This window comes from Mus caroli, chromosome 7 (assembly GCF_900094665.2).
Source record: "Mus caroli chromosome 7, CAROLI_EIJ_v1.1, whole genome shotgun sequence".
Lineage (NCBI taxonomy): Eukaryota > Metazoa > Chordata > Mammalia > Rodentia > Muridae > Mus > Mus caroli.
Window position 1 is genome coordinate 75,302,858 of NC_034576.1, and position 15,850 is coordinate 75,318,707.

Consider the following 15,850-nt stretch of genomic DNA (forward strand, 5'->3'; position numbering starts at 1 on the left):
AGAGAGAGAGAGAGAGAGAGAGAGAGAGAGAGAGAGAGAGAGAGAGAGATTGGCACTTTACAATTTGCCCTCTAGGCACAATTGCTGGCTGTTACTATATCCTAACTGGAAAAGCATGCCCTTAGCAATTTATTATCTCTGTCTCTCCACTTGCCCTAAACTTCAGTGGCTAATCCTGCCTAGACCCTGCCAAACATCCTTGGCCAGCCACCTGTAGCAGAAGCCACAGGACCGAGCTCCCCTCTGAGACCTCACATGGTTTCTGTGTTCTTCCTCCAAAGCATGGCTGAAAGTGCCTCTCTTCTTTCTTGCTCCCCTTTTCCTCCTAGGACCCGGAAGTCCCATCTGTACCTTCCAACCAGAAATTAGCTCCCTGCTTTCTTTACTGACAAATCAAGAACCAATTGGGGAACAAGACCTTCGCATCAGAACTACCCCCCTTCACCAGTGAAGATTCAGTATTGATAATGCAGCAGATACCAGAGGCCTCAAACCAGATCAATGACTCATTGCAATGTATATTAGCAGATAAAGCAACTGAACAAAAGGGTATATTGTGGGACTTTTAAAAGGTTTTTTATTTTTCTCTTTTTTTGTTTGTTTGTTTTTATTTTTGTCTTCTTAGGGGGTGGTTTCAAGGGCAGAGGGAAGATATGGAGGGATTGAGAGATGAGTGGGGTTGGGAGGAATGATGTGAAATTCACAAGAATTCAGTAAATAGTTAAAGAAGAAGAGGAAGAGGAAAAAGAGGAGGAGGAGGAGGAAGAAGAAGAGGAGGAGGAGGAGGAGGAAAAAGACATAGTGCTTAACCCTCCATCTCCATCTGCTCTTATTTGAGTCACTGGTGTCACCTTAAGTGTCCTGCATCTGTCTTGAAAAATTAGAATGAGGCTGTGAATTTTACAGCAAAGCTCCCTAAAAGAGCATTTCCTCAGAGAAGGGAAATGACATCGAGCACTGCCCACTGACAGCCTTTTTTGACCTCAGAACTAGCACCTCAATTTCAGTAGTTGCCAAAACAAGAAACAAAAATCATAAAATCCAGATGGACCGGGTGGGAAAGGTCACCCCAGCACTGCCAGGAGCTGAGCTAGCAGTGCTTACCAACAGCCTGAGTTGCTGTTCCCTCCTCCTCACAGCTGGGTCATCCACCCAAGTGACATTCTCATCCCCACATGTGTTGATTCTCTGTTGCACGGTAGAGCTCACAATTTATCACACATGGAATTTCGTTCCAGGGGTCACCACACTCCCAGATCAGCTGCACTCTCGCTTCCAAGCAAATGAGGCATGACATAGCAAGTGTGTCCCCATATGTTTCTCTTTCCCAAATGTGATAGTAAATCAATACCAGTTCCACGGGTTGCAGCAAACATAAATGTGCTCAATCTGGGCCGGTATACTCCCAGCCTGAGGCCAACAATGGCTGAACAGCATTGAATGCTGAAAGACCCATCTCTCTCTCTCTCTCTCTCTCTCTCTCTCTCTCACACACACACACACACACACACACATGAAAATGCTTACCCTTTTGAAAATGATATAAGCCCAGGAAGGACAAAGTGAAGCATCCACATTTATAGACCATTATAATACTTCATAGGTTTTCATGGGCCCTTGAGAAATATTTCTGAACAACCTAACTGTGCAATGACAATTCAAAGTAGAAAGCAAGGTGAAAATGTGAGGCAAATACAATGGTACTGCATCCAAACAGGAATTCTCTGAGTCATGGGCACCACCCACAACAGCGTCAGAAATGTCAATAGTATTAGTAAGCCTTTTAGGGCTTATTCACGTAGCAAAGACCATAATGCAGTATACTATAGCTACAACGAGGCCCAGGTTTTGCCTTGTTAGATTATCTGCAAACTCTCAAGTGTGCTCTTTCTGAAAGAAGTCTTTTTGTCAGTGTCATCACTATGAATTGGATGTGCATATCTCTTTATAATGATGTTGACACTGTAGCAGTCAGTGTAGTGATATTTGGGAGTGCCGTATTGGGGAAATAATTGCCCTGAGAGCAGTTAAGAAAAAGGCCCATTTTGTACTACATGAAAGAAAGTCCACACTAGTGCCTAGCAACACATCTGTCAGCCAAAGAAGAATACCATTACCAAGGACCTATTAGCTGTGACCTTGATTTTGAACATTTAGCATCCAGAAATAAACTGCCATTGTTTATAATACCCTGGTTATGATGCTTTTAAATAGTAGACCAAGATAACTGATACAGTAGATAGCATTTGTCCAACCAAAATATAACAACTGAAACTGTTAATCCACCAATAAACCACTCTAGCCTTACTCTGCAATGGCATTGTGCTTTGCACTCACTCCTTCACCCTCAGTGTTTTCCTTTCTCCCTACCTCTGGTTGATTTTCAGGTGGTTCTTATTATTCCCTTCTCCCTCACTAAAATGCAGCTTCCATTTCCTCCCAAAGACTCTAGGCTGCAAAGCTTCTCCCTCTGCAAATCTATAAAAAATTTTAAAATGTGTATAAATAGAAGCCCACTGCTGCATCTAAAATCCCCTTTCATGTTTGCGCATAATGCCACATGTCCTATAACGCCTCCAAGAGCAGTTTCCAATGCTGATTTCTGGTCTCAATTCATTGTGTCATTACATTTTAATCTCTGGTAAGGATTCAGCCTCTGGAGGAGGGGGCTATAAGATGACAAAGGCCTGGGAACCTTGTGAGGCTCATCTGTGTGATGGCCCCCCCACACCTGTATCCCTGGGTAAGCAGCTAAGCCTTTATCAATTGCTTTTTCAGGTCCTTGCAGAATGTGCATAATCCCTTTGGAATGTTCTCAGCCTTATCCTCCTCACGACCTTGTAAGAAACCAGAGTATGTAAAGATGAAATGCTGGAAGTACTCAGAAAACCTGTTTCCAAGCTCTGAGTAGAAGGTTGGGGGATTAAAGGGAGTGGGTGACTTAATATAACTGGGACCCTCTGAAACTCGTGCAACAAGTACATCTCAGTTATTTTGCCAAAAAGGAAAAAAAAATCCATGAAAAGACCTCCTAAACATCCCTGCTCTCTATCGATCCCAACCCTGAGGGTGTGAACCCCAACTCAGAGGCCCACCTAATACTAAGCTACAGAAGCCTTTATGTTAGCAGCAGACAGAACTTAACCCAGCAGCTGGCACACCTCCTCAGCTTTCCCATTGGTAAGCAGAGTTAATGGCATCCCTTATACTGTAGACCTTCAGGACTAACCGAGGGAATTCCCCAAAGGGGGCTATGGCACATAGTGAGCCTACAAATGGCACCCAGTAGGCCCTTGCCAAGCAAGAGTATTTGTATTTGTATTTGTGTTATTTATATTTGCATTTGTATTTGTATTTGTGAAAACCTTCCCTCTTCTCACAGAAACCCTGGGAGAAGCTCTGGGTAAGGAAACAAAGGAGTTTTTATGGGGAAAGCAATCTGGATGTTGGAAGCTATTAGAAGTCTAAAAGTAATAATGTGGCACTGAAATCATTCTGCTATGTGTCGAGAGCTCTGGGTTTCACTCTGGCTGGGAATCCAGTGAATTCTGACTTAGGCTGGACAACTATTTTCTGGGCACCTAGCATTTGCCAGGTACTGAGGACTCAGAGTCTAGTGAAGCACTGTCCCCTTTCTGCAGACACCTACTGAGTTGTAAGAGGAGAAATTGTGTGAATAGAGGAACATTACTCGTCATGATGTACACAGGACAGCAATTATAGAAAGGAGAACCATTTGTATTTTCTGTGTGGTCAAAGAAAGCTTGGTTGAGGCCCTTCTAGAGCGACAGTAAGAGCAAATGGGAATATACTAAGTGGGGATGGTGAGACAGACTAGTAATTTTGAGTGAACAGAACTGGGTGAGTTCTTTATTGTACTTTAGGCCTCAGTTTCCCCTTATGAAAAGCATTTATGCTGTTGGGTTTGGAGAAGGATTGGAGTTGAAACACATAAAGCCCCCAGGCAGGGATCATTCGTGTGTGTGTGTGTGTGTGTGTGTGTGTGTGTGTGTGTGCGCGCGCGCGTGTGCGTGTGCCTGTGCGCGTGCGCGTGCACATGCGTGCATGCGCACACAGAGGGTCTGGCACACAGTAGAAACACAGCTGTGTAGCCATGTCCTCTGCAGCCACAGTCAGCCCTCCTGCTTTTAGCTGCTCTGCATCAGACCCAAAAGAATGTATGTTGTCACCTCCTGCTGTGGCTTTCTAGGCTGCCATGAACTTTACTGGAACTGAGAGTTTAATGTGGAAAGTTTCACGAATAGCTAGCTGTTGGTCCAGGTAGAGTGCCTGGGTGAATAGACAGAACTGTTTCTAAATTTCACCAGCCTTTTCTTTCTTTCTTTTTTTTTTCTGTGAAGGCAAGGCAAAGGCTAGTCATTCATTCTGACTTGTTTTTCTTTCTCATTTCTGTGGGATGTTACTGTAACTGACCAATGATCATCAATTCTATTCTTTCATTCCTGGTGGGCGAGACAGACAGCCAGCACTCTTAACCCAAAGTGAAAATATCTCTGGAAAGAAAACTCCCAGTCTTTAACTCTACCCAAATCCCGAAAAAGACACCCTTCCCTGGATGGAAAACCCAAGTTCACAACTGAAGCTTACTTACAAATTCTTACCAGGGTGAAAAAGGCAACTGTACCACAGAAACGAATCCACACTTTACCAACAGAGCTGGACAGGAAGAAAAGAAGCCCAGAAACCTTATTCTGGTTAGCTTTACAAATGAGTGAACCCACACTACAAGAGGTGCAGTGACTCACCACAGCCTTTGCTAAGCTCAGGCTTTCCAACCAATCACCATGTTAACATGCCCACAATACCCCAAAGTAACAAACCTGTCTAGACCTCCAATTGAGTGTTTCAGAACCTTGATGCTAGGCCAGTAATTCTAGCACTCAAGAGATTACACATGCCTATAATTCTAGCAATTGGGGTAGAGACATGAAGATGGCAAGTTCAAAGTCAATAGAGTCACATAGAGAAACCATGTCAATAAATATATACATACATACATACATACATACATACATACATACATACAAAGATATAAAGAAGGGTAAGAAGATGGCTCAGTGGATAGTGTTTGTCACATGAGGTAAGGACCTGAGACATATGTGCTTTAGAGAAAGACACAGAAGAAACTCATGATGTCACTCTTAATAGCTGAGTAGTATTCCATTGTGTAATTAAACCACATTTTCTGTATCCATTCTTCTGTTGTGAGACATCTGGATTGTTTCCAGCTTTTTGCTATTACAAATAAGTCTGCTATGAACATAGCAGAACATGTGCCCTTATGGCATGGTGGGACATCTTTTGGGTTGTTGCCCAAGAGTGGTATATCTGGGTCCTGAAAATTTATTTCTTGTACTGAAGAATAATATTCCATTATAAGGGCATTATCCAATTTGTTTATTCATTCATTTATCAAAGACAAATTCTCATGATTTCAGTTTGGGGATAGTAGTAAATAATGCTACTATAAATATTCATAAAGAGGTCTCCAGGTTGGTTCACTTAAAGTGTATATTTGAATGGTTATTAGTTATTCCTTGTATAATCCATCTACAATGGTAGATTAATTTTTTGAGGCAGAGTCTCATGTAGTTCAGAGTAACCCTGTTTTCATATCACTTGGACAGGTATAAGGAAACAATACACTAGATTATGGTTATCAACCTATAGATCATCTTACTTAACTGCTACTTAAGAGTTCAAGTAGATTAGCAATAATGTCCCAAAGTCACCCACATTTATATATAAGTACTGTGACCATCACAATTTAATATCCTGCAGGACTGAACATGGGGCTCATGGTCATGAAGCATCAGGAGAACTATGAGCTGATCTGTAAAATTTAGGATACGAAATCATTTTGATACTCAATGGCAAAGGGAAAATTAGGTTTCTCCATTGGAATCTTATTTCAGGGCAAGCCCCATGCCTAGGGATAGTTAGCCAACACAAAACAAATTCAAGTTTGCTTTCTCTGAGCGTTTTTGTCTTATTGGTTTTTTGCATGCTTGTTTTGATTTTTGCTCTTGTGTGGGAATTATTTTATGTTTCTTGATTTGGGGGATCGTTTTCTTGTTTGTTTTTATTTTGAAAAGGAAATAAAGAACATAAAGTTGGGTAGTAGCTAGCTGGGAAAGATCTAGGTAGAACTGGGTAAAAGGAAAAATTATCAAAATATAGTGTATGAAAAAATTCTTTTCAGTAAAAAAGAATAAACCTGTTAAACTATAAAAACTGTTAAATCAGAGTTAATCGGCACTTTAAAATTCTGATCTCTGAATATACTATCAAGAAAATATAGACAGACCAGTCCTGATGCCCTATAATACAATCTCAGTATTGAGGAGGTAGAAGCAAGAAGATGGCAAGTCTGAGGCTTTTCGGGGGTGCGTTTTTAGAAATTTTGAGGGCCACCTAATGCCATGCCCAAATACCTCACTCCCCACCTCTGCTCTAGAAAGAAAAAGAAAAAGAAAGTAAAACAAAACAAAACAAAACAAAACAAAGCCTAAAGGTCAAGATCTCTTAAAAGCCAACACACGAATGGAGCATGGTAGCACACTTCTTTAATCCCAGCACTCGGGAGGCAGAGGCAGGCAGATTTCTGAGTTCGAGGTCAGCCTGGTCTGCAAAGTGAGGTCCAGGACAGCCAGGGCTATACAGAGAAACCCTGTCTTGAAAAACCAAAAACCAAAAGAAAAAAAAAAAGTCAACATACACAGCTATGATACTGCAGCCTATACCTCCAGCTCCAGAGAGGGTACAGCAGGACGATCTTGAGTTAGAAGCTAGCCTACATAAGGCTTGGGCTCAAAAGCTAAAACATGAAATAAAATAAACAAAAACCTCATCAACAGGGAAACAGCCTAGTTAAAAAGCAGGGCAACTACATAAAATACGTTTTCCACCAGAGAAGCCATGTAGATACCACCTCAGGACCTAAGAACTGTCTATGATTCCTTCCCGGAAAAATACAATGTTAACAACAGTGAGACACTAGAGATGACGCTCAGTGGGTACGATAGATGCCCAGTATGACGAAGCCTTGGGTTTGGTTGCCAGTACTAGATAACCCAGGAGGAAGAGTTCATACCTACAATTTCTAGGACTTGGGAAATGGAAGCAGGAGGACCAGATGTTCAAGATTATTCTTGGTTACAAAGCAAGTTTGAGGCTAGCCTGAGACACATGAGACCTTGTCCCATCCACAAACAAAGAACAACAGCCATAATAATGAGAAACTAGGAGTTAGACACCCTGGTAGGCAGATAGGGAAAGGGCTCGTGGCTAGATAATAAAGTTGGTGGATTTCCAAGATGGCGGGCTTCTTCCTCCCCCTCCTGACTTGAGTGAGACAAAAGCTGGACAGCTTAAAGCAAAGGCCTTGTAGGCTTCAGTCTCCCACCAACAGGGCTACTGCTGATGGACTGTTTCAACAGGTTCAGGGCTGGATCAGGACATGTCACACAACAGTAGCCATCAACTCTCCTGCCTTCCTTTCTGTCTGTCTGCTCTACACAGGTGTCTACTCACTCACACCAACACACCCCCAATACAGAATTTTCCTTCACTGCTAATCCTGTCTACCCTCTTTAGGGTTTCTCTGCTGCCAACCATTGTGTTCCCAATGTTTCCTGCTTTGTAATTCTTTAACTGACAAAATTAACCTGACCAAGACCCATAGACTATCATTTTAGTGGCTCAACTAAGGATTTCTTCTGCAAACTGTATTAATAAGATGCCTTGAGAAATGTTTGGATTAAAAAGACTCATAATATCAATCACAACCCCCCACTAGTGGTAATAGAAAAAAAAGATATATCAGCATCTGAAATCTTCCATGGGAAACATTTTAAAAATACAGCCTTTTGGGAAGATCTTTTGCGAGTTCTTAGCAGTTAGACAGACAGCATCAGATGAACAAGTAATTCCGCTCAAGAGAAAGAGATATTTATGTCCGTACAAAGACCTGGACCTGGTTAAGAAGCTTTAGTCATGAAAGTCAAATACTGGAAACATTGCAGATGTCTATTAATTGTTGAAGACACGAGAAGGCATAGCATTTCATGCTCTGTAACTGAATAACAAAAGAGAAAAAGCCACTGGTACATAACAGCAAGATGGCTGAATCTTAAAATGTTACTGCAACTGGAAGAAAGTGGACACAAAAGCCTGTATTCAGTATTATCTCATTTTTGTGACCTTCTGGAGGAAGCAAAACTTTAAAGATGGTGATTTGATATGTTAAAGAAATAGAAGTATTTGATGCTTGGAGTCTAGTTATAAAAACATAACTGTATGCATATTGTAATGCTCACTGAACTGTACATCATAAAAGGGTGAATTTTACCAAATGTAAACCATGATTCAAAAGCCCTGACTCAATTTGACCCTTAGAAAAAAAGCCACATAGGTAAGTAGAATACAATGAATATTAAATAGATTCCAGATAAACTTGAGTATGAATTTTTTTCCTGCTTTGTTGATGTTCACTGGGATTTAACTGTCCATCTACTCACTGTACATCCATCCAAGTGAAAGGAAACATAAATGTATTCAGCATGCTAGAAATAATTAATGTGCTAGAGAACAGAGGAAATCAAAAATACTTGAACTGGGGCCTAAATATAGGAGGTAAGATCAGAGGGGGGCAGTCACCAAATGCCATGGTGTGAATGCCTATCCCCCATGTCTAATGTCAGATGCTAAACACTCTAAGTGGTACTATCAGAAGGTACTAGAACTTCTCCCAAGGTGGCAACCTGTGGGAGGGCTAGAGATTATTGACAATTGATGTTATACTGTTAAAGAGGAGTATAGTAGCCCAGACATTTTCTTTCCTCTTTTCCCTTTCTGTAAATGAGTATACAGTTTTAATGGACAGTGTGGTTCCACCATGCTGCACTGCTATCACAAACACCAGATCATGGAGCTATTTGATCAGGTAGTAAAAGCTCCAAACTATGAGCTAAAATGAACCTTTGGGGCTTTGTTTGATTTGTTTTGTCTAACAAACTAGTTGTCTCAGATATCTTGTTATAGTGATGGAAAGCTAACTAATACAGCAGATCGTGGGCAAGAACTTGAACTTCATTTTGATAGCAATGATAAGCCACTGAAAAATTTAAACATGGCAATCATATTTTTGTGTTTTTGTCTCTGAGTGAACCATCTAACATGTGTCTGCAGAAGACCCTGTCATGGATGAACAGCAAATAGAGATTGATGAGTGGATATGATACAAAATACAGACAGACAAACAGAAGGGAGGGACTAAGGAATGAAGGGAAGAGTGAAGGAGAGATGGAAAGGGAGGGAGGAGAGGAGAAAGGGATGGGGAAAAGGGGGAAGGGAAGGAGAGAGGGACGGAGGGAGATGGGGACAGAGAGAGAGAGAGATATGAGAGATTAGTTTAGGCTACCTTAAGAACCTACTAGAATTCTCTCTTCTTGAAGGTGGGACTAATAATATATATTTCACAGTTCTGTTGAGATCACTTGTAACAATACAAGAGCACTGATGCTGAGTGTGACCCTGATAAAGTACTTAGAAATGCTTTGCTGATTCGTCCTTCACCAACATTTTCCTGATGAGTATACAAGTGCACTCTCTGTCCCACAGAAAGCAAGAGCTCACCACTGTTTTCATCACCGTCAGCGACCCCAGCATCTCTTTCCCCATTGCTCACAGGACTATTTATCATCTAAGTTGAAACAAGCAAATAAAAGCCAAGTGGACTTAAGGCCTGACTGTGGGCCAGGTTTTGAGAGCAAACTATGGTGGATTTGGGTTCAGAGGGGGAAATGTAGTTTCAAGAAGAATTGAGTCACATACCACACTTTTCACATGGGGCTTATTAAACTATAAGCATAGCTCTAATATTTAAATATTACACGGAAATGGTAAATTAAATTTGATATGTGAGAAAATTAGTATCTAAATACCATCAATGTATTAGAAGACAAATTTTCTCCAAGAAAGTATTCAAGTTTCAAAGAACCTTTATACTTTCTTTTCAATACTCAATTTAATTCCATAGAACCGTAATCAAGCCCTGATAATTTTATTTTCTGTATAATAGGCTCATATGGATGGTGTGGGGCTTCCCAATTTCTCTCAGCCATGCTTGATTTCCTTCCTACAATCTCTGAAGCAACAGATGTCCTCAGCAATTGCCTACACATTTATTCACTCACTGCAGTAATCCTGGTTCCATTTACGGGTTATCCTATGGGTCAGGAAAATGATCCAAAGATGTCAGATCAGTAAACCCTAAGGTAGCAAATGAATAGAATAAGTGCTGTATTGGGTGAGTTGGTTAGGGAAAAAATACATTTGTTTAAATATATATTTAATACATATTTACAGTGATTATGCCAAGTTAAAAATAGAAAGAAAAGAGTACACAATGGAGACTCCACCAAAAAAAAAGAAAAATGTGGCATAAGGCGACACATGTTATTGTGTCTGCAAAGGGAACTACAAAGAAGAAAATTATATTTAAAGAAATCACAGCCAAAAGAATTCCAAATCTAAAAAAAATACATTCACCTACACATCCAAAATGCTCAACAAACTCCAAACCTTGGCATGTTAAAGGGTTAAAGGCAAAGATAAAGCACTGAAAAGTAAGTACACACAAACAAAAATATTGCCCGACTTTCACTAAGAAGCACAGAAGGCAGAGAGATTGCATACTCAAAGAGCTAAAGGAGACAGAGTTTCCCACCAATGTGATTTCCAGGAAAATAATACTATTAAAATTTAAGTTTAAATAAAGACATTCTATAAAAAGTCAAATGAGGAAATTCAATGATAACACACCTATCCTACATGAAATACTAAAAGAAACCATTCTGGTACACAGAAGAAAATATGAAGAAAATGAGTTTTAAAGGAGGAAAAAAGTATATTAACTATACTATCTACTTTGTAATTATAAAATATATGCCCTAATAGCTTGTATATTTTATTTTGCCTCATCTGATCTAATTAATAGTTATGTTGGACAATACACATAACTCTATTATAGACATATATACTAATACACAGAAAAAACTAACATATTAACAAAAAGCATAAAGGATGTGGCTGCAAACAAGTTTGTTTGGAGTAGTATATGCGTGCACACACACACTCTTGGAGTCCAGAGGACAACCTCAGATTCGGGTTTTCCTCACACACATCCCCCCCCCTGTTGACACAAGCTCTCTCTGTTGCTTTGTTACTTTACAACAAGTTAGCCGGCCCATGAGCTTCATAGCTCCTCCTGAATTTGCCTCCCAATTCTCCACAGGCACCCTGGACTATAGGCACATTACAGCACAGGATTGTTATGGGTTCCAGGGATCCAAAGTCCTTGCAGGGTGAGCCCTTACAGACTGAGCTCTCCTCGGCCTCCTACTTTTTTTTCCAAACTGTCTTGAATTTGTTATTTTCCATGATAAAAAGTTGGTGATTATTTCTCACCCCGGTGACATGAGCCAATTCGAGCTAGATGAGATGATATTAAAGGCAGCTTTATTGGGAAGCAGGCGAGTTCACTGGCCCCAAGGACAACTGGCTAGGGAAGATACCATGGGGAAGGGGGGATGGGGAAGGGAGGGAGAGAGAAATGAGTGCAGGCACACAGAGATAGGAGCAGAGGAGAAAAGGAGAGGCCAAAATGTCTGGGAAGAGCCTCTGGGGGAAGAGCAGCCCAGTCCCTGAGCTGCAAAGTTCAGGGTGGGGTCAGGCTATCACAAGTAGACTGAGGGATGCTGGGAGAACCTGAAAATCAGGTAAGTTTTGGTATGTAAAATTTGAACTTCAGTCCCTTGTCCCAGGGTCCAAAACCAAACATTTGTGACAAACATAGATTTTGAAACATTAGAAAATGCATTTCCTAAATAAATCAAATTATAAATCACTGAGGAAAATATAAAAGTACTTGGTCTTAGTCAGAAAAATGGTGGTCTTTGTCAGACATTTAACAGCCCAGAGCAGTGGCTAGGCTGCAATAGACCTTAAGAAAACCTGTAAAGCCTGACTAAATGGAAGAAGTCAGGGTTCATGTCCCTTGATTTTGTCTAAGGAGAGGCAGATGTTCCCCAGTGGGAACTCAGAACACTCAAACCAGGACTAAAAATTGGGGCCTGTGACATTGCACAGAAGTTGTTTCTCTGTCCCCAGTATCAAGAGAGGAAGAACCAGGACTGAGCCCCAAGGCTTATATCTACCCCTCCAGACAGCTGAGAATAACCCTGGCACAGGGGTAGGACAAAGGGATCTGGATCCCTGCCTAACTCTGTTTCCATGATTTATTCCAGATGTGTGTGTTTCCTGCAGCCTGGTGTATATGTTGTTTGGTCAATAATTACATGACAAATATATATTTAAAGCCTGTGGGACTAGAGTGGATTCAACATTTAAAGGAAAATTAATCACTGAACAGCTTGTATTAAAATAAAGCTAAATAAATGATTTGGGAAAAAACAGAATTAAAAAAATAGAAAAAAGAAATAAAAAGTATGCAAAATAAGATGAAAGAGAAATTTAAAGAAAATATACTATAGAAGCTCTCAAGTAACAAAATTACTTTGGGGAGAAATAATACAAATAAAATATAAATCAGAGCAAGGTATGTGAACGGTGAGAAATACAGGCAGAGGAGCAACGCCTGGGTAACATTTCATGCTGTAGAGTGTGCTTACATGTGAGGGGACCTGGCTCAAATCTGCAACACGAAAAAGAAAAGTAAGATAGGTGGAAGGACTACTATTCATAAGTGTCTCAGAAGTTACTAACATGAGAGTATTTTAAAAACTCCATGCTAATAAAGTTGACTCCTGGTATAAATAGCAGGCTCCCCTGAGAACTATATTTTTACCCAAATCACTGCATTAGTTACTTCTCCATTGCTGTGATCAAGCACCATGACTAAGGTAGCTTCGAGAAGGGTGCATTTATCTGGCGTTCACAGTTCCAGAGGGCAGAGCCTGTGATGGTGAAGCAGAAGCAGCCTGCAGCATAGCTGGAGAAGGAAGCTTGGAGCTGAGGGCTCCATATCTCCCACCACCTTCTGGAGGCACATGGAAGGAAGTGGGAACGGAGGGTAGCATTTGAAACCTTAAAGCCCACCTCCAGCAATACTGCACATCCTGAGCCTCCCCAAACAGTGCCACCAACCAGGGGACCAAGTATTCATATGCATATGTGTGAGAGTGGGGGCAGGGTCATCATATTTGTGCCAGAACACTCAGTTAAGAAAAATAGTAGCTGTCTCTTGTGAGACTATGCCGGGGCCTAGCAAACACAGAAGTGGATGCTCACAGTCAGCTATTGGATAGATCACAGGGCCCCCAATGGAGGAGCTAGAGAAAGTATCCGAGGAGCTAAAGGGGTCTGCAACCTTATAGGTGGAAAAACAATATGAAATAACCAGTACCCCGGAGTTCTTGTCTCTAGCTGCATATGTATCAAAAGATGGCCTAGTCAGCCATCACTGGAAAGAGAGGCCCATTGGTCATGCAAACTTTATATGCCCAAGTACAGGGGAATGCCAGGGCCAAAAAGTGGGAGTGGGTGGGTAGGGGAGCAGGAGGGGTGTGTATGGGGGACTTTTGGGATATCATTGGAAATGTAAATGAGGAAAATACCTAATAAAAATATTTTAAAAAAAGAAAAAGAAAAATATTTAAAAGCAGAATAGCATTATTGACACTAAATAAGTATGATTATCCATCATAGATTTTATGTAATAGACGAAAAGCAGAACATTTGAAAATTCGATAGCTATCTCTTGTGAGGCTATGCCAGTGCCTGGCAAATACAGAAGTGGATGCTCACAGTCATCTATCGGATGGAACAAGCGTCCCCAATGGAGAGCTACAGAAAGTACCCAAGGAGCTGAAGGGGTCTGCAACCCTATAGGAGGAACAACAATATGAACTAACCAATGCCCCTAGAGGTCATGTCTCTAGCTGCATATGTAGCAGAAGATGGCCTAGTTGGCCATCATTGGGAAGAAAGGCCCCTTTGTCTTGCAAACTTTATATGCCCCAGTACAGGGGAAAGCCAAGAAGTGGGAGTGGGCGGGTAGGAGAGCAGGACACGGTGGGTGGGGGGAGGGTATGTGGGACTTTTGGGACAGAATTTGAAATGTAAATGAAGAAAATATCTAATAAAAAAATTGAAAAAATGAGTTTTCAAAAAATTCTGATAAATACCTGAGATAAATTGCATAAATGCTGTATGAAATCCTTCAGGAAAACTTAAACTTATGACAGAAAAGGTGACTTGCCCTCAGGTACAGAAACAGTATTTTCATCACATCCAAATCTACCAAAGAAGAAAACTCTCTGAACAAGCAGGAGTAGAAGGGGCTTGCATAACAATTTCACAGCAAGTGCAGCTGAGCCAGGAACAAAACACTCTCCATCCATACAACCAGTGACTGAGAGCACTCTAGGTGCTCCACAGAACTCTGGAAAGTCTAGACAATGCACTGGGACAAGAAACAACAGAAGCATCCAGATAGAAACAGGAAGCCTAGATGTGGTTGTGGCAGCAGGCACGGTCACTTAAGTGGGGAAGCCCCCACTAAAACCATGGAAGTACAAATTACTAAAATTCTCCAGATAGGTTGCTTGATATGAAACCAGCTGCATTTGCATGGCAAAGCATAATAGTCAAATCCAATTTTAAATAAAGCAGTGAGTGTCAGAGTGACAGAGAACAAGAAAATGAAGATGCAATCTAATGTATGACATATAAGGCCCGATGAGGAAAATTGCAACCGTATTTAAACGACAGCTACAATACATATAAAGAAGGCAGAGATGCTGGCTACTGGTTTGCTATATATTGCTTTTATTATGCTCAGGTATGGGCCTTGAATTCCTGATCTTTCCATGATTTTTATCTTGAAGGGGTGCTGGATTTTGTCAAATACTTTCTCAGCATCTAACGAGATGACCATGTGACTTTTGTCTTTGAGTTTGTTTATATAGTGGATTACGTTGATGGATTTCCGTATATTAAACCATCCCTGCATCCCTGGGATGAAGCCTACTTGGTCATGATGGATGATCGTTTTGATGTGTTCTTGGATTTGTTTTGTGAAGATTTTATTGAGTATTTTTGCATCAATATTCATAAGGGAAATTGGTCTGAAGTTCTCTCTCCTTGTTGGATCTTTGTGTGGCTTAGGTATCAGAGTAATTGTGGCTTCATGGAAAGAATTGGGTAGAGTAGCTTCTGTTTCTATTTTGTGGAATAGTTTGAGGAGAGCTGGAATTAGATCTTTGAAGGTCTGATAGAACTCTGCACTAAACCCATCTGGTCCTGGGCTTTTTTTGGTTGGGAGACTATTAATGACTGCTTCTACTTCTTTAGGGAAAATGGGACTGTTAATATTGTTAATCTGATCCTGATTTAACTTTGGTACCTGGTATCTGTCTAGGAAGTTGTCCATTTCATCCAGGTTTTCTAGTTTTGTTGAGTATATATAGTCTTTTGCAGTAGGATCTGATGATGTTTTGATTTCCTCAGGATCTGTTGTTAGGTCTCCTTTTTCATTTCTGATTTTGTTAATTAGGATACTGTCCCTGTGCCTTCTAGTTAGTCTGGATAAGGGTTTTTATCTTGTTGATTTTTTTCAACGAACCACCTCCTGGTTTAATTGATTCTTTATATAGTTCTTTTTGTTTCCCCTTGGTTGATTTCTACCCTAAGTTTGATTATTTCCTGCTGTCTACTCCTCTTGGGTGAATTTGCTTCCTTTTGTTCTAGAGCTTCTAGATGTGCTGTCAGACTGTTAGTGTATGCTCTCTCTAGTTTCTTTTTGGAG